Source organism: Pyrus communis, chromosome 5, assembly GCF_041283825.1.
Source record: "Pyrus communis isolate YQ-2024b chromosome 5, ASM4128382v1, whole genome shotgun sequence".
In the NCBI taxonomy this organism is placed as follows: Eukaryota; Viridiplantae; Streptophyta; class Magnoliopsida; order Rosales; family Rosaceae; genus Pyrus; species Pyrus communis.
Genome location: NC_142569.1, coordinates 31952528 through 31974156, shown reverse-complemented (window position 1 = coordinate 31974156; position 21629 = coordinate 31952528).

Below are 21629 nucleotides of genomic sequence, written 5' to 3'. Positions count from 1 at the left end.
GGTGAGAAAGTGACAAAACAATTTAGGGTTCTAGTGATCTTTCCTATTGACAAAAGTTGAAAAGGAAAGGTAGGAACAAACAATGTAGTAGACTCAAGGTTGTTTGAAAGCAATTTTACTTTTCCCACACCCAAAACCATGGCATTTTTGTCCATTAGCAACTGACACATGAAAGGGTTTTGACAAAGTTCCAAAATTGTGTAAGTTTAAGGCTTTGTTTGTCATATGGTCAGTGGCTCCTGAGTCGATAATCCAATAATCATGTTCAATACTAGTGTGTAGAGTAGTTGAGAATGCACTAAAATACATGGAGCTTTGCTTCTTGGTATATTCTCATTTTCAGCAAGAAAACCTGTGAATTGTCCTAGTAACGTAGTGGGATTTTTCGTTGTACCCCTTGAGCTTTCTGCAGCTTCTCTATGTACCTTGTTTTGCATGTATATTGCAAAGTCATATATGAGCGAGACAAGATTTAAACTGAAGTCTTGAATGCTCTCAGGGAATGAGGTATAGTTGTTATTTGCTGCATGCTGAGGTTTGTATAAGCCAGTGTGGAACTGCCTTGAAGGAATTATTTTGTGATCCTTATTGAACTTAGGTTTCAGTTTGGGGTGCAAATCCAGCACCTTTCCTCCACATGACCTACAACGTCATAGTAATTGCACTTCAAGTGCGGATTTTACCCTTGTAAGGCCTGCTGTGTGAGGGTTTATGTTTGGTAGCATAGACTCTCGACTTAAAAATATTAGAATTCTTCTCCAAGGTCATCATTCTTTTTTGAGTTTCCTCACATTGAACAGTGGCACACACCGTTTGAAGGAAGAAAGTTCGACATTCATCAGGATGTGACTCCTGAGATCCTTATAGTCCGAGTTCAAACTCGCAAACACATTTTGTCTTCTTCAGCCCTTTTCAGAAGAACTACAGATCAATGGTGTGAGGTAGATAAACATCTAACTTATTCCATATAGTCTTGAGACTTCCCAGGTGTTACACAAAGGTTTTTCCATCTTGTTGAAGATTGGCAATGTCCCTCTTTAGCTGAAACACACATGCATAATTATTTTGATTCTCATACATGTCCTTCATAGATTTCCACAGATTGTGTGAGGACTCAGAATAACTAAAGATTTCAGTGATATGTTTCTCCATTGAGTTGAGAAGCATTGGCATGACTTGTTGGTCCTTGCACAACCATGCTCCGTATGCTTGGGTAGAAGGCTCAGGTGCTTCAACTCCTCCATTGATGAACCCTAGCTTTCCTCTTCCACTGAGAGAAAAAGACATTGCTCTAGACCATGGGAGATAGTTGAATTCATTCAACAAAACTGAGCCTAAATGCTGATTCGTATTTATCTTAGTATATGGAACAAAAGAAGGAGAACTTTGTGAGTTTTCTTCCCCAAAGTTTACTGAGCTTTCTTCAGCCATAACTAAAGCTTGAAGATGAACAAAAGCAAAAAAAATGGACAGAGACAGGTCAAGGATGACACTGCTCTAATACCATGTGGAAGTTTTAAGTTTGTTTTAATGTGTTTTTCATAGATAGAACGAATGTGCAAAAGAGTATATATAAAGAAAAGGAGATGGTTACAAACAACCTTCCCTTGATAAACTCTACCAACCGGGTAAACCCCAAAGCTATCACTCCATAAATTAAAGGAGTGCATCAAGCAGCTAGCACACAGCTATCAACAAGTCATCTAGCTGTCAATCTTCCTCAAATTAAGGGATTAGGCTTAAAAGTGAATCCTATGGAAAGAGGAAACTAAAAAACTAGCAGCAAGGGTTTCAGTCACCCTATATCGCAGCAGCCACACCATGCTACACCATATTGTCCATCCTATATCGTCCAATAAAAATAGCAATATCATTTAGCAAGTATTGTTCTTCTCTATGAGAATAATAGTACAAGTTATACATGGGTTAAATCGCCATAAGTCAATCCTAAATCCCTTATACACCCACTCACAGAATGTTTCTAAGAGCCTCACTCTACCCCCTCAAGAGTTCTTTCACCAAAGACCTTTTACTCTAGCTCTCTTGATTTCTCTCAATCGTGCCCATATAAGAGCCAAATGCTCTCACCGTCTCCTTGGATGCTTTCTTGATGCATGCACTCTCATTTGGCAAGCATACCCCAAGGTAAGCATTTCCTTGCATTAGATAACAACCAAGACATCACCTTTCATCCATTAGCTTCTCCAGTCAAATGCTCCCAAAGTAAAAAAAACAAGCCCACTCTTGCTTTTCTTTTGTAGCACTCCACATGGTCTGCATCTTTCAATGCATCCCACCGAAAGGTGATCCGATAAGCAACCATAAGGTTCAATTGTTGCCAGCTCAGGATTATATGAGGCAATCACAATGATTATCTATGATGCCCTTACCACAACTCCATCACTTTCAAAGGCGACGCTCCAACTACTTTCGTCATCTTCTTTTCATCAATTAACATCAAAGGCATATTTCTTTGTCATCATTTTAGTTATTCAATAGTAATCCATCAGTTTTGTTATAGAAACAATAAGACAAAAAACAAAGTTGGAAAAGAAGGGAAGGAAAGAGCTGAGAATAGAAGAAAATATTGTGAAAAATAACATCATTTATATTTACTAATGTAAAGAAAATATTGTAGGCCTATTTGACTGAACTGTATTTAAGACTAGAGAGGGAGAAGGGCCTGCGGCAAGAAAGAGAGAAGAGAGAGATTTAATTATGAGATATGTGTTGTATCAACCCATTGTGCCTTTATTTATAGTAGTAGGATAGGTTAAATCCTTACCCTAATAGGATTACAACTCTAATAGGATAATATCTACTAAGAAGAATATTCTAAGATATCCCTAGATACACTAGGATTTACACAATCACATTCATATTCTAAATATGACTGCAACACTCCCCCTTGAGTGTGGAAATACTCAAACAAAACATTGCATCAGATCTTCAGCCGTTGAGATAAACAGTTGATGAAGTCAGTGGCACAACGGGCAAATGTGGGCCTCTAATATAAAGAAAGTATGCATTGGTAGTAAAACTCACAAAACGACGATGTGGTAAAACCTAAGGTAGGTGAAAACCCATAGACTAAGGAGAAAAGTGAGAAGTATACATAATGTCTAAAACAAACGTCAAACATGATGAAAGTAATGAACTCAACGAAGTATGATCATCCCAGGATGGGTGCCTCATCAAAACCTCATTAGGTAGCAAAAATCCAGTGGGAAAAATGCTCATAATCGTAAGAAAAATAGTACATAATGAGTATGCTTCAGGATACTCCCGCTGAGTTAGACATAACTTCCAAATAAGAGAACTACAAGCAATCCAACTTAGATAATTTACGCATACCGATTCCTTCGACAAGCTTCTAAAAAGTAGACTTGGGCAATAACTTGGTAAAGAGATCGTAGGTTATCTTGGGAACGAATTTGCTTGACTTCAATGTTCTGATGTTGTTGTTGCTAGTGAGAATAAAGAACTTCGGCGCTGTGCGCTTAGTGTTGTCTCCTTTGATGTATCCCTTTTTTAACTGCTCGATACATGCTGCATTGTCTTTAAAGATCATCGTAGGAAGGTCAACGATGATAGTAAGACTGCTAGTGCTTCGAATATGCTTTATGACTGTTCTTAACCAAAAGCACTCACGCGATGCTTCATATAGGACAAAGATCTCAACATGGTTCAAAAAAGTCGCAACTAGCATTTGCTTGGTAAACCTCCAAGATATAACAATGTCTTCAACAGTAAACACATAGCCCATTTGAGAACGCGCCCTATGTGGGTCAAATAGATATTTGCTTAACCAACAAGGTGGGAATCAACTTGAGGACTGGGGGATGGCGGCTCCTCTCAAGAACAAACCCAAATCCATCGTACCATTGAGATAGCAGAAACCATTCCAATGTCTGCGTGTAGGCGCATTGCTGTATCCAGCCAAAAGATTAACAACAAAGGAGATGTCAGGTCTAGTGCATTGAGCCAAGTACAATAAAGCACCAATTACACTTAGGTATGGAACTTAAGGCTCCAAAATCTCTTCCTCATTTTCCTTGGGACGGAAATGATCTCGCTTAGCATCTAGTGTCCAAACGACCATAGGAATACTCGATGGCTTTGCTTTGTCCTCATTAAAGCGTTGCAACACCTTTTGGGTGTAGTTTGATTGATGTTCTAAGATTCCACCAAACAATGCTCTTTCCCAAGATCTTTCATCTCAAATTCCAATTTCAAGTGGATAGCAATTTTCTCAAGCTTAGCAGAAGTTCCAATGAGATTCATGTCCTCGACATAAACTGCAACGATCGTAAATCCTGAATTTGACTTCTTTATGAATAGGCATGGGCATAGTTTGTTGTTCACATAACCCTAACTCGTCAACTATTCACTCAAACACTTATACCATATCTACGCTGATTATTTCAATCCATAGAGTGATCTCCTCAATCTAATAAAGAGAGTTCCACGGTCTAGAACTATTTGAACTAGTCAATGGAAATCCTTCTGGAGCTTTCATATAGTATTTGTATCTAGATCCCTATAGGGATACACGGTTACCACGTTCATAAGCTACATATTCAGTTTTTTGAAAACTACCAAACTGATAAGATAGCAGAACATGATGATGTCCATTACGGGAGAATATGTATCCTCGTAATCAATCTCAGGCCGTTGAGAGAAGCCTTACGTTACGAGGCATGCTTTGTATCGCACTATTTCATTCTTCTCATTACGTTTTCTTACAAAAACCCACTTATAGCCCACGAGCTTCACATGTGGTGGAGTAAGAGCTATAGACCTAAACACTTTACGTTTCACAAACGAATCAAGTTTGACCTGGATTGCTTGTTTCCAGTTTGACCAATCTGTTCTACATCGGCATTCATCGATAGAATGTGTTCAATATCATTACTAAGCATAATGTCAGTAGCTACTGTGTATGTAAACCTCATTCCTATTCCAAACCTCATCCAATACTGCGTAGCGAACCGAAATCTCACAATTCTCGAGATGACAAGTTGTCTTATCTAAGACATCACCGTAATCTAGAATAACCTCATGCGTTAGAATAAATGAGTAAACGATTGTCAGATTTAGACTAAGGTCATTGGTTCAGCCTTCCTAGGCGATATTATAGCGTACTCTAGGTACATCGATCCTTGCAGGTGCATTTGCAGCTGGTATATGTGATCTCGTCACCTTTACTAGATCAGTAAAAGCATTCAGCATGCTTTAAGCGATGCTCTGAAGATCTAGAATACATCGTACTTCAGCTTCAGACTGGGCAGTATGGGGATCTAAATGAGACATAGTGGGAGCATACCATGACAATTCGCATCGTTCTAAATGAACATTAGCGTTCTTATCTCCACGTAATGACAAGATAATTGCCCCATCAAAGTGACAATCTGTAAAACATGTGGTAAAGAGATCTCCTGTCAAGGGCTCTAAATAGCGAATAATTGATGGCAAATCATAACCGACATAGATTCTCATTTTTCTCCCATTTTGGTATGTAGTGGCGGTGCTATTAGCACATAGACTGCGCACCCAAACACACGTAAATGTGAGACTTCAGACTCATATCCAGTAACCAACTGTAACGATGAATAAGGTTAGGTAATGGTGGGCCTCAAGCGAACCAACATAAATGTGTGCAATATTGCATAGCCCCAGGCAGTTTGGTTCGCATAACCAAAGTCCAAGCTATCAATTGAATGCGTTTTATGAAAGCTTCTGCCAGGCCATTTTGGGTGTGAACATAGGGTACAAGATGTTCAACTTCAATCTCAACTGACGTGCAATAGTCATCAAAAGTCTGTAACGTAAACTCTCCAACATTATCCAGTTGAATTGACTTGATTGGATAATCAGGATGCTGAGCCCTAAGCTTAATAATTTTTGCTAGGAGTTTCACAAATGTAGCGTTGCATGTGGACAATAAGCAGACATGTGGCCAACATGTTGATGCATCAACCAACACTATAAAGTATCTAAATGGTCTGCATGTTGGTTGGATAGTTCTAAAAATATCCCCTTGAATCCTTTGAAGAAACTTAGAAAAGATTGTGAGTAATCTTTGTAATTAAGGGTTGAGTATTCAACTTCCCCAAAGAACAAGCTTTGTATGTCATATCCCGACTCCGCCGTAGCACAATATTGTCCACTTTGGGCTATGCCATCATGGATTTGTTCTTAGGATTCCACCCAAAACACGTCATGCTAGGAAGAAAGGTACATGTACATATAAAGCCAGGGACCAACCCCGACCCCGCCGATGTGGGATACTAAAATCCACCACCCTTAGGGAGACCGATGTCCTCGTTGGCATATCCAAACGGACGATGAGTCTGGCTCTGATACTAAATTGTCATCCTGACTCCTCCGTAGCACGATATTGTTTGCTTTGGGCCATGCCTTCATGGATTTGTTCTTGGGTTTCCACCCAAAATGTGTCATGCTAGGAAGAAATGGGCATGTACATATAAGGCCAGGGACCAAACCCTACCCCGCCGATGTGGGATACTACATTGCATGGCGAGAATCCAACATATGGGGGTAAATGATGTCCATATGATGATTTAAGGATATGGCGCATCATATTACGTCCAGGATGTCCAATACGATCATGCCAAAGCAGCAAAGTGCCCTTGAACCTAGGCTCAGGGCCGGCCACATGGTGTGTCTTTATGCCACGAATGGTTGCGATGTACAACCCACTCGGGAGATGTTCCAGCTTCTCATAAATACATTTCTAGCCATACTCATAAGAAGTGATACAAAGAAATTCATAACCATTCTCTTCAGTGGTTTCAACATGATATTGATTATCTCGAATGTCTTTAAAACTTAGCAACGTTCTTCCGGAATGTGGAGAATAGAGGGCCTCTTTAATGGTTAAAACAGTACCATTAGACAACATTATATAGGCCTTTCTGCATCCTTCAATCAAGTTGGATGAGCCTGAAAGGGTTGTTAAAGGTGCATTCTTAAGTACGAAGTTAGTAAAATAGTGTCGCTCACACAATATGGTGTGCGTAGTAGCACTATCAACCAGACAACTAACTTCCTCACTAATCATACCTAGAAATAAATTAATTGAATAGGTCACATACATAAATATAGTTTCATTCATTCAATTAATCAATCGAGAAATAATATCCATAAAATAATTATCCATAATTCAAAACAAACCAAAACCAAACAAATTATTCCAAAGACTTAGAAAAATTGTCCAAAAATTAAACCATAAACTAAAAAATACGGGGGGTCCGGCCACTCCTAGTGGGTTTGGCCATTATGGGTAAAAACACCCTAAAAACATGTCTAGAACAATAAACTTATTCGTCCATAAGAGCTAATGCCTCCTAAAAATCTAATATCTTCATGGATGTAGTAGCATCTTCGGGATGTTCCACATTGGCAAAGTTAGACTCATGACGGGAATGATACTTGGTAATAGCCTTAGGGGTAGCTTTGCATACGCGTGACTAATAATCATTTGATCCACAGCTGTTGCACATGTCTATTTCAGTGAAAGCCGATTGAACGGTAGCTTTTCCCCTGTTCTTGAAGTTTGGGGCCTAAGGGTAAGGGGTAGGCCTTGGCTCTGTTAACCTTAGGCTCGTGGGTGGGCTTGTCGCCCATTACCACGGCCACGATGGCTTTTTCGTCGTTTGTGGCTTCTAGAATTGGTTGCATACGCTTCAAGCGGAGCATTCAAGCCAGTAGGTCAAGCTTGATGATTTCTCATCAAAAGCTGGTTCTACTTTTCAGCGAGAAGTAAAACATAGATCAAATCTAAAATTTTGGTGAATTTATGTGCCTATATTGTTGTTTTAGGACAATATTGATGGCATGGAAGTTCAAATAGGTATTCTCCAAGAGATCTACATTTGTTAAGTCCACTTTACAAAACTTAAGCAGTGATCGGATTCTACAAACTTCAAAGTTGTATTCATTTATGGACTTAAAGTCTTGGAAACATAGATGTTGCCAGTTGTGTCTTGCTTCAAGCAAGTAAATGTCATTCTAGTGATCAAAACGACCGCCCAGAGGGTGCGTGGGTTCTCCTCAACGAGGTACTCGGTCTGCAGTGCATCATAGATGTGTCTTCAAACAAAGATCATTGCAGTAGCTTTCTAAGCTTCATCGACAAGTTTGGTGTCTGTAGGTTCCTTGATACTGGCTCTAATACCCTTTGCAGTAAGATGGAGCTTCATGTCTTGAACCCACTTCAGGTAGTTTCTTCTAGATATTTCCAAAGTGGTGAAATCGAGCTTGTTCAAGTTCGACATGTTCCTAAAACAGAGGGTACAATAAAACGTGGTTAGTCATATGGTAATCCATAGACATACATCATAGAACATTCGGGTTCTATATACATTTATTGGTTTAATTTAAACATGAAAGCTATAGGTTTCATGTGGTAAGTTTTGAATGAAAACTTCGGGTTTCAAAGGCACTAAATATGAAACTACAGGTTCAATTTAGTTTTATGAACAATTAGTTCATAAAGGAGAGGTTCATGCAAGAACACAGAATGCAATATGCTGATTTAAATGTAGTGGATTTGAGTTACTTTGAGAACTTAGGTGTGAGAGCTTGGGGACTACGAGAGGATGTCAACGTTTCAAAGTGGAAAAATAAATTATTGAATCGTTAATGCCCAAAAGTGATCTTCAAGGCAATAATTTTGGATTAATTATCAGATTAATGGACTGATGGTCACTTTTAATTAATTCAATAGATCAAGACCAAATGGGGTTGATCGTGGAAGCAAAATAATGACAGATAGGTCATATTAGCTTTGGTTGACAATAAACCAAATGATAATTAAATTAGAATTAATTAGCGTAAACTAATTGTGAGGTGTGGATGGTATCACCCCATTGTGGCTTTATTTATAGTAGTAGAATAGGTTAAATCCTTACCCGAATAGGATTATAACTCTAATAGGATAATATCTACTAAGGAGAATATTCCAAGATATCCCTAGACTAGGATTTATACAATCACATTCCTATTCTAAATATGACTGCAACAAGTTTTAGTCCTTAACTTTGAAACTCATTATCAATCATATTACTTTTATTATTTTCAAAAAAAAAATTTCCTAAAATAGCTAATTTAATCATCAATAAGGCCTTAAAGTAGAGATTTTTATTCTACATATCAAATTTAGTAATTTAAAATGAAAGACTTTTTAAATCATTTTGCTAATGAGAATTAAACTATATAAAATTTTATACAGACAATCACAAAACCAAACAAATAAATTAATATGCAAACACAGTAAACAATATACATTATATATACATAGGTGTATATATACATAGGTTCATATGTATAGGTACACAAATGAACATATAGGTGCATATATATAGATAACATATATACATGGGTTCATATGTATAGATACACAAATGCATATATAGGTGCATATATATATAGGTACATAAATATATATTTATGTACATATGCACAGGTACACAAATTATGTATACATATATATACGTGCATATAAACATATATGTACTATTACCACTTAAGCAATTTTTGTACCCATATTGAATACAAATTAAGTAAAAGTCTTCTATTTATAATACTAAATCAGTATTTAATCTTACACTCAACTTTAATGAAAAATAGATCTTATTTAGGGATTATAATCTAGTTTCCTATTATATATTAATTTTTTGAGTCTAGCAATAGCGTTAGTATGTTAGATGTTAAATTAGGGATGATCTGTACATCAGATTCCCGATTCGTTAGTTCCTAACATCTTTAAAAATTCTGTACTATTACGACTAAAGTTTGGTGACGATCCAATAGTCGGATCGTCGAATCATATAATAACCAAGTGACGGCCAACTAGGCGGTTCACCACGAAACTATATTAAAACATCAGGATTTTACTAAACGAATGTCAAATGTGGAATTGGAGCATCAAATGGTTAGGTGGGAACTCAGCCTTCATATTGTTGAGCATTGAGCGCTCGGTTGGCTATGAGAATCTTGGCATCCCTTGGTGTTTTGTCCACCAATGCTCCTCCCGCTGATGCATCAAGCATTTGACGTTCGATAGGAAGGAGGCCCTCATAGAAATATTGAAGGAGAAGTTCCTCCTTCATTTGATGTTGAGGACATGAAGCTACAAGGCCCTTGAAGCGCTCATAATAAGCCGGGAATGTCTCACCATGATTCTGTTGAATACCACTAATTTTCTTCCGTAGGAGAATCACTCTCGAAGTAGGGAAGAATTTCTCCAAGAAAGCACGCTTCATACTCTCCCACGAAGTCACAGTTCCCGGGGCTAGTTCGTAGAGCCAATCTTTGGCCTTGTCCATAAGTGAAAATGGAAAGGCCTTCATCTTCAATATACTCCCATCCACATTGACGGGGGTCATGCTCGAACAAACAACCTCGAACTCCTTGAGATGCTTGTTGGGATCTTCCATGGAAAGCCCATGGTACTTCGGAATGTGGTGCAACAAGCTTGACTTCAATTCGAATTCATCGGTCTTGTCTTGGGCAGCCGCGGGGTATTGAATGCAAAGAGGGGCTGCATTGGCCAAACCTGAGGCAGAAAGCTCTTTAATGGTTCGATTGTCCACGGCCATGGTTGGTACTTCCTCTTTAACCCAATCCGTGGCTTCCTCTTCTACTTCAGGTTCGGGACTAGGAGGATTAGACTCTTGCAATTTCTTGTTCCTTCTCAAAGTCCTCTCGAAATCACCGTCAAAGTCGGAGATATGCTCACGAACAGGTTGTGAGCTACGGGTCATAAACTAGTACCTACACACAAAAGTAAACAAGATAAGTAACCAACTTAATAGACTTGACACAAGTAAGAAAACAAGTTGCCACACACGGCACAAAAACACATACACACGGTGCAAAACAAAACAGAAACTAAACAATTTAAACAAGACTCAAGACAAGGGATTAGCAACTTTGCCAATCCCCGGCAACGGCGCCAAAATTTGATACGTAGTTTTATACGCACACAAATTAAACCCTCTTTTCGTCAAATTGTAGTATATGTATAAGTAGGGATCGTTCTGGACCGGGGATTAGGAGGGATTGTTAATCACTTGGATTTGACTCAAAAACGTAAAATAACAATATGAATGTATTTCTAACTAATCTAACACTTTTAAAATAAATGGGGGATTGGTTTTGGATGAATTTAAACTAAAACAGAAACTTGGAATTAAAACATATTCTAAAAACGAAATTAATGAAATTGAATGATGATAAACTAGTTAGAGGGTTCCTTATCCACACATGAACATAAGCATATAAATTGACTCCCAGTTATGACTTCAACAAACGATGAATGACAATGCTCCAAGTTAATTAGGTTCGCTTAAACTAACCTTCAGATTTCCCTAGATTCATTGGATTGAATGGAATACGCATTACAACCAAATTATTCCTAATCAAAGTCCCTAACCATGGAATACGCATAATAGAGACATTCAACAAGGATCATTAAGTTCAATGGAAATCATAAACATCGACTAGGCATTCATAACTATGGAATACGCATGTTAATCCAGCCTAGGGTTTACTAAACACAATCGTGACTAGCGATCTTTACTACTCATGAATATAAGTTCATAACGATTAGGTGAAATTCCCTTATATCCTAGCATCAATTTTAGGCATGCAAATTAAGTGTCGACCCTCAACCCACATACATAAACAAGTTCTTAATCAAAACAGAAAAGTAAACCACATCTAAAGTTCATGAATTCATAACTGGAGTAAATCAAATCATAACCAACATATGTCCATGGCTTCAAATTCACCTCTAACTAAAAAGAAATTAGTTTCACATGTTTAACATAATTGAACAACAAGTTAAATTAAACATGAAAACAAAAACAAGAAAAGAAAGAACAAATGGATGGAATTGAATGGATGGAAAGTTAGCTACGGGGTTCATCTCCACATATGTTATACTTGCATAATAAAACGATTTCCAATTGCATTTCAACAAATCATTAATTCTCAATGCCCCGGGTCAATTAGGTCCGCTTAAATTAACCGTCAAGTTTTCCTTAAGTTAATGAATTGGATGGGTTAGCGCAACGCAATTCACAACATTCTCCAAAAGTCCTTTAAGTGAAAAGCACAATAAAGATACAATCAAAGATCATTAAGCATCATGAAAACTTTAAGTGTTGACGAGGCATTCGTTACTATGGAATACGCATGAAACTTATGCCAAGAATTCGTTTAACGCGATTGTTTATAAGCAACCTCCACTACTTGTGAATATAAGTTCATAACGATTAGGTGAAATTCACTTATATTCTAGCGTCATATTTATGCATGAAAATTAAGCGCGCATTCTTAATAAACATTCATAAATAAGTTAACAATCAAACGGTTAAACAAATTGAATCCACAACTTATGAAATTCCAACGAAAGTTAATCAATTCATATTGCAAATATAAACATAGTTTCGAATCACCCCCTAGCTAAAGGGGGTTTAGTTCCTCATAACTTTGAAATCAAAGAAACCCCTAAACATTCCAACAACTCAAACTTGAATTGTATGAACGTTTAGGCACTCTTCTCTTCCATTCTCATTCGTACAAAACAAAGAGAATTCAATTTAAACTTTGAAATCAAAGAAACACCTAAACATTCCAACAACTCAAACTTGAATTGTATGAACGTTTAGGCACTCTTTTCTTCCTCGTTGTTGTAGCACAAGGTCTAAGGTGAGCTTTGGGGATTATGTGAAGTGTTTTGGAGGGATGGGAAGTGGTTGGATAGTGGCTGCAATGGAGGAGAAAAACTGCACAGAAATGGAAGGGGATTTGCGGCACAAGGGTTGTGTTTGTGTTGTGTGAAGTGTATGAAATGAGATATGTATGAATGAATGAATGCTAGGGTATTTATAGGGGTAGTGGAGGGAACATATGGCTGTTTGTTTAAGCATTTGTGTGGAGGAATGATGGAAAAACAGCTAGGACACATGTGAAAACTGGAATTGCACAAGGGGAGCAAAGGGAACCCACGGCATGGATGGATTTGTGCATGTGTTGGCTGATTAAGATTGTGGAAATACAAGGGAATGCACGGGTTAGGTTTGAAGAAAAGGTGTGTGAATGGGGTAATTGAATGATTAAAGTGCATGTGGGTTGGATATTAAAGGATGGAATGCATGTGAATTAAGTTGGAAAGCTGGAATAATGAAGTGGGAGTGCACGGCATTGAGTGTTTGTTTGATGATGATGCATGTGATGGGTGGGAACAAAGGGGGAAACATGGCACAAGGGGGCTTGAATGAATGATTAAATGTGCATGTAGATTTAAAGAATGAGTGGTGGTGTAATGATGAAGTGAATGCATGTGACTTGTGAATACAAAGAGAAGGGGAAAAACTGGAAATGCTCAAAGAGTGCACGGCATTGGGGGGGGGGAAGAAATGATGGCATGAAAGTGAAGGGATTAGTGGTGCATGTGCATGTGTTTTTAGGTTGTGAAAGCATGTGGATTAGGTGGAAAGAGGTGGATGTGCATGTGAGTTGAAATGCATATGTTTAAATGGTTGAAATGTGTAGATGATTATGAGTATGATAAGTGATAAGTGAATGATATGTTAAGTGATAAATGAATGATATGTGGTGAGTGATAAGTGAATGAAAGTGATAAGTGATAATAGGGCTAGTTTAAAGGGCTAGGGTTTAAGTACATAGAATGGGCCTAAAATAGGTTGGTTTGCATGGCATAATATGTTTGATTGGGCTAGAGGTTTTCCATGGCTCAAAGGATTTGTTTGATTGGGCTAGGCCCTTTGTTTGATGTCCCCAAAGAGCATACAAGGCTTCAATTTCGTCCATCCTCTTTGCTCCATGATTAAGCTATCCAATCATTGCCCAAAAATGCTCCAAATAGCCTCAAAATGCACTTTCTTGCTCCCTAAGCCCTTAGAACCTGAAAACACACAAAAGAAGCATAAAGGACTAAAATAACTAAAGAAACATAACGTAAATGCACGAGAACAAGCCATTTAAGTCGCATGAATATGCTCCTATCACGGCCAACTAGGCGGTTCACCACGAAACTATATTAAAACATCAGGATTTTACTAAACGAATGTCAAATGTGGAATTGGAGCATCAAATGGTTAGGTGGGAACTCAGCCTGCGCGCTGTCGCACGCGGCGGCAAGCCGCCTCGACTCACCGGAAAAATCAGCTATTTCCAAAAATTACCAAATTGCACATAAATGAAGATCTCAATGAGTATAGCAAGTTTTATGACTGTGGCCAAGTCCAATTTGGCTAGAAAAAGCTCCAATTTCCCTCGAATTCGCCAGAAACCCTAGAATGGGTGATAGGAGCATATTCATGCGACTTAAATGGCTTGTTCTCGTACTTTTACGTTTGTTTTCAGGTTCTAAGGGCTTAAGGAGCAAAGAAGTGCATTTAGAGGCCTTTTGGAGCACTATTGGGCTAAGGATGGATAGCTTAGGCTTGGAGCCAAAATGTTAGATGAAATTGAAGGCCTTGTATGCACTTGAGGACACAAAACAATGGCCCTAACCCAATTACACAACCTTGCCATGGGCTTAACCATATAACACCATTCCCTTGCCATGCAAACCACCCTATTTTAGGCCCATTTTATGTACTTAAACCCTAGCCCTTTAAACTTGCAGCCCTATTATGATTTATTCACTTCCATATTCTTCTTTAATCCACATGCATTCATCATAATTCACAACACAAAACAGCCATACAAACCAACCCATTGTCGTGCCTTCCCTTGCCATTTTCAGCCATCACACTTCATCATTGCAGCCACCATTCACCCTAGTTGTCAATCACATACTTTCCCATTGTATAATTCATCCACATGCATCTTTAATCATTCACTCACAAGCTTTCCCAACAAACAAATCAGCCACATGCACACCAAACCACCCATGCCGTGCATCCCTTACATTTCCAGCATTCCCATTTGCATTTTCAGTTTTCCACCAACCAACCTAGTTGTCATTACACATGCATTCCCTTCTTTAATCATTCCTAGCTGCCATTCACATGTTCTCCCATCCATTCTCTTCCTATAAAACCATGCAATGCATTCATACAATTCATTCCATTCACCACAACACAACACACAACACAAACACTTCCCTTTGCCATGTATATAAGTTCCATTTTCTGCACATTTTTCTCCTCCATTGCATCCACTCCAACCACTCCCCATCCCTCCAAAACACTTCACACCATCACACAACCTTTCCTTAGACCTTGTGCTACAACAAAGAGGAAGAGAAGAGGGCCTAAACGTTCATACAATTCAAGTTTGAGTTGTTAGAATGTTTAGGTGTTTCTTTGATTTCTATGTTTAATTTCAATTCTCTTTGTTTTGTACGTATGAGGAACTAAACCCCCTTTAGCTAGGGGGTGATTCGAAATACATGTTTATGCTTGCAATATGAATTGATTACCTTTGGTTGGAATTTCATAAGTTGTGGATTCAATTTGTTTAACCGTTTGATTGATAACTTATTTATGTATGTTTATTGAGAGTGCACGCTTAATTTTCATGCATGAATATGACGCTAGAATATAAGTGAGTTTCACCTAATAGTTATGAACTTATATTCACAAGTAGTGAAGGTTGCTTATAAACAATCGCGTTAAATGAATTTTTGGCACTAGTTTCATGCTCATCATATAACGAATGCCTCGTCAACACTTATAGTTTTCATGATGCTTAATGATCTTTGATTGTATCTTTATTGTGCTGTTCACGTAAAGGACTTTTGGAGAATGTTGTGAATTGCGTTGCGCAAACCCATCCAATTCATTAACTTAAGGAGAACTTGACGGTTAATTTAAGCGGACCTAATTAACCCGGGGTGTTGAGTTTCATAATTTATCGAAAGACCAACTGAAAATCAATCTTGTATGCAAGTGTAACATGTGTGGAGAAGTACCTTCTAGCTAGCATTCCATCCATATTTTCATCACATTCATATTTACATTCTGCCTTTAATTACAATTTGTGCATTTTCGTTAATTTCGTCAAAAAACTCCATCCCCCCCCCCCCATATTTTGTTAAGTCTTAGTCATTTGATTTGTTTTAGTATTTTACGTTTGTTTAGTTTTGCATTCTTTGAGTTTAGTTTAGTGTTTTAAACTTTATTTTACGTTTATTTAGTTTTGCATTCTTTGAGTCTAGTATAGTATTTTATATTGTGTTTTTACGTTTTTGAGTCAAATCCAAGTGATTAACAATCCCTCCTAATCCCCGGTCCAGAACGATCCCTACTTATATCTATACTACAATTGTCAAAAAGAGGGTTTAATTTGTGTGCGTATAATTCTCGCATCAATGGGTGAGCTTCAATTCTCCTTCCTCAATGTTCCGAGCACCAACCAAGGCTTGGGACATGTTCCTGGGTTCAAGAGGAGTTGATTAAGGATGGTGATGGGTGGTGAAACTCGCCGGAATGGCGGAATCACCGTCGAGAACCACCGAGTTCTCTAGTGAGGTTCTACACGATTTTGGACCTAAAACCCTTCGAATTTGGGTGGAGATGGTAGATGGGAAGTTGGGAAGAGGTTGTAGGTGTTGGATAGTGGTGGTTTAACGGAAAAAATGGCAGAAACCACTGGAATTTGGTCAGGTTGGGTGCACGGGTGTACAGTCGACGGGAATGAGAGGCTAGGAGCTTTCTCTCCCCTCCCTTCCCCTCATTGGCTACTGCATTTTCCCCTCATTTTTTTATTGGTCTTTTCGTTTAGTCTGATAGGTCCACAATAATTCATACCTAATTGGGCCTCTTACCCACAAGATGGGAGTTTAATTAATTTCTAATCTAAAATTTAATAAAACGACTTCAAATGTCCATAACTATACCGTCAAAACCCAGATTCGGAAATGGCTTTCGCCTATGCGCTTCTAGTGATGAGTACTACAAGGATATGGTAAAAGAATGAGTCATAAATCTCTCTAACCAATGGTCAACGAAAGTCAAAGTCTTTCCCTCTAGGGGCATTTAGTAAAATCACTATTTTAAATTTTATAAAACTTAAATTTAGGGACGGGTTGTCACAATTCCCCATATTGCCAATACGTTTTGTAGTAAAATCCCAACTTTTTCACCACACGTGCTCCACGTCACCCAATTCGTATCGTATATGTTTGGCTTGAAAATTCGCCATATGTGAGCGAGTGTGTGAGTATGTGAAAATAAAAGAGTCTCACATTAGTCAAGGAGGCAAGGGCTTATAAGAGTTAGGCTACTCCCCATATTATCTATTGGCATTATGATAAGACACAAACTTTCTTCATGGTATTAGAGTAGGTTTGTCCATTTGTGTAATCCAACGGCCGAGCGTGCTCCACGTCACCCAATTCGTATTGTCCACGTGTTTTGCTTGAAAATTCGCTACATGTGAGTAAGGCGTATGAGGATGTGAAGGTAAAAGAATCCTACATTGGTTAAAAGATAAACCTTGAAAGAGCTTATAAGAAATTGATCTACCCATATTAGCAATTAGCTTTAGACTTTCTTTAGAATTCATTGCCCTTCAAATATTCACAGTTTTAGCGATAGGGTTAAGATTTTGGAGAGATGGTATTTAGTGTCAAAGTGTTTAGGATAAAGGACCAATGTATCTCTCCCACAGTGAAAGTCTTTCTCTCCTTTCATGTGAGAGATTTTCTAGCATGTGTGCTAAGCCATCTTCTGATTTCATCTCCTCTTCCACCGGCCCTAGCTAAGGCCTGGGCCAGTGGCTCCTAGGTTTAGTTTTTCCTGTCATTTTTCTGTTGATCGTCTCCGATATGTGCTTTAACTTTCATAATCTTATGCCATCAATTCCATTTTCTATTTCCCATCTTTCCCATCCTCCACTTCCTTGGCTTTCTTCAAACTCATCTTATTTCAAATCTGCAGCCACTTACCTTGAACGCATTTTGGTGCGATTATCTTGAGATGTGTGTAGAGCTTTGGTGTAGGTGATGTTCACACCACCGCCACCATGGATTTGTCTTCGACAGCTTTATTGCCTTGGTGAATTTGTTGTTGATGAGTTCTCTCACCAGCTTCCTTTGGTTTGTTGTTACTATTTCGACATATATGGTGCTTTGTAAGGTTATTAGAGTCATCTTTCCATCATTTTTGCAGAATTGTTTGGCTAGAGTTTTGGTGTTAGTTGGGTGAATGTTTTTCAAAGATGCATCCGCTGCGATCATAAGGAATTTAGGGTTTTTTTTTTTTTTTTTTTTTTTGTTTTTGGTTTGTTTCGTTTGCTATTTCTGAGCTCCAACCTTTGTTTTGAGCTTTGGTTTGGAGGCCCATAATTTTTTTTGGGCTTTTCTTGTAATTGGACCTCGTTTTTGGTAAATAGTGTGTTCTCGATAATAAATCTTTCGCTTTTACAGAAACAAAAAAACAAAAAAAGACCAATGTATTGGTTTAGGATAAGCAAATTATAAATTAATCAAAATGATTTGATTCTAGACATATAAGCAGCAAACCTAAGGGCTTTAGGACATTGTAATTAAAATAATAAAGTCAAAGATAAGAATAGATTAGCTATTACAAGAAGCAATGAGATCCATTGATAAGAGCATCTTTGACGAAGAGATAAAAATTTGAGATGTAAAAATCATGTTTACATCTCATTTTATATTTGGAAGGTGTAAATGTTAGTTCTGCTTCAAAATAAGAGATAAATTTAAGATTCCATTACTAGTCTCTCTATAATTGGCAAACCTTCAAAAAATGTATATTTTTATTTTTATTTACATATTCCGGCGATGATGGATATTTTGCATCTAGTCATTGGACTATTTTCCAACCAACCAAAATTGTGAAATACTAATTTCAAGATATTATCGCCGGATATTTTGCATCTAGTCATTGGACTATTTTCCAACCAACCAAAATTGTGAAATACTAATTTCAAGATATTTTGCATCTTTCATTGAAAATGCTCTAACATAGTTCCATTCCTCAAGAAAGATCTCCCTCTTTTTCCCTCTCTCAAACATGAGAATAAGGAAAATGTCTATTTGGTTTGGCCCTCATTCTAGTGGTGGCAAATTAATTCATTGGGTTGTTAATAAGGACTCGTACCCGTTAATTTGATATCATCATAAAATAGAGTTGGGATTGGTAGTGGTGATGTAAGGTGAAATCAAACTAAATGAATCTTAATAGGTATCCATTAACAGCCCAATGAATTGATTTGCCACCTCTGCCTTAGCCTACATTTGCTTATAAAGAGTAACGATAGAAAGCGAATGTTCAATTTGTTCTTCTTCGGATTTTTTTTTATTTTATATATATATATATATATATATATATATATATATATATATATATATAATATGCGCACAAACCATATGACGTGGTAATATTAGATAAATTGACAAAGGTAATATTAAAGAGACCATCTGTTTAAACTATAATTTGTAAATCATATGACGTGATTGTTGATCATTGGATCAATGTGCTTGTAAACACGAATTTCGTGTGGCATATAACAAGAGAACATGTGTACAAAGTAAATGTGTATTGTATTAATGAATTTATAGGGTTACAATCTTTGTTTACAAGTTTTCTCTAATTTGATCTCCGAAAGATGTGTAAGTTGTTAATAAAATGGCCGCGATGACTTGATCTCAGATGAACGGTTGCCGCGAGGTTTTGGCTCATGGCTATTTGAAGGATGAACACGGATAGCAATGCTTGATGATTCTTTGAAGGTTGGTGAAGAACACAAAGAACTTTCTGAATTCTTCTGAGTGTATTAGGGCTTTGGGTGCTTGAACTTTGGCAGTGTCTGGGTGCTTGAATGATTTCTGGATCCCTTTCCTTTGCCTTGGGGCTTTGAATTTATAGACTTTCGAAGCCTTGCCTATAAATAAATTTGGACTTGATTTGTGGCTTGGTTCATAATTTATTTCCATCAATAAATCAACTAATTTTTTTTTCAATTATTTAGTTTAAATAAAATCAAATAATCAATCTTGCCTTATTTGGCATTTCTATTTGCTTTAATTTAAATTATTAATTTTTTTAATCTAAATTAAAATCAAATATTAATCTCCGGTATTGATGAGCCATATGTCACGCAAGCCCGTTGAATGCCATGTAAGCCCTCACATGCCAAAATTTAATGCATTTGGTGACCATTTATTTTCACCAAAATTTGCATGTCTACGGTGCTTATTTCTTATTGATGACAAATCACACAATTTACAAATTTATTATAAAAAGTTGGTATACCTTACATTACTAATTTTACAAACGGATAATACTATGGAGACTATATTTGTAAGGGGTGTAGTCAAATTAGGATTTGTTGGGATTTTAATGAACTTTAAAATCATAGTGTATTCAATTATGATTTTGAAAGAGGATTTTAAAAGAGTTTGAAATCATTGTGTAATCAAATTAAGATTTCAGGGGATTTTAAAGAATACATCCAAATTCATGAGTATTGTCACATCCCGACTCGGGCCCCCACCACATCCCGGACTCAACTCCACCGTAGCACGATATTATCCGCTTTGGGCTTCGACCACGCCCTTACGGTTTTGTTTCTGAGAACTCACACGAGAACTTCCCAGTGGTTGGATCTTCGCCAATTGCAAAATTCAAGTGGAGGTCAATATTTTATTTTACGAACTTACAAAATTAATTCGGAAAGATCTGTAAGTTCCTATGATCCTCAAATATTATGTATTGTAACATAATAAAGTTTGGTGACGATCCAATGGTCGGATCGTCGATTCACATTTTTACCAAGTAACGAATCGTAATAAACCTTTAGGATGTTGTTTTAGAAGCATAATGTGGATCTTTGGAAGTAACGAATCGGAAATCCATGATGCGGATCTTCCAGATCGAATCGTAGGGGTGTGTTTTATGTAAATTATGTATTTTATCGATATGAATTCTGAGATGTGATTTGATAATTGTTCTAGGCGTCGATCATTCGTGATGCCTCAGTGTGTGTGCTAGGGAGTTGTAGTGCAACTCCAAGTGAGTGGGCTTTTGGTTTTCAATATATATATACTTGGTATTTTTCCCAGAAAACTTATTTAAATGGTTTTATGTTCTGAATGCCATGCTAAATGTTTTATACTTAGAATATGCATTTAGTAGTTGCATATATTATTGTTGGTGTTGCGTACACTCAGGTAAATTCCAGGTGAGTTTATAGATTGTGGATGTGAGTTGCATGGTTATGATTACATTTGATGCATTTAGAACTCATAAACCTACACCCCGGTGTTAGTGCTCCCGCTCGTGGTCAAGGCACAGTCTTTCACGTGATGTTCACCTCCAGCACCATACGCTCACCTTGGATCCAAGTTAGGTGCACAGTTCTGTCGTACAAATCATTATAGGTGATTCCAACTCGTAGGTGACGTGCGATCATTCGCACAGTCTTCACATCATCGTAGCACTTGATCGTATTTATTTACATCCAGTCCTGAGACTACTTTAGGTGGTTCCGACTTATGTGCAGGCATACTTGTTGAGCTATTGGTTAAGCCGTACATGTTATATTAGGTAACTCCGGCTAGATGGATGAGCTATAGATTCAGCCTTACAGGTCATATT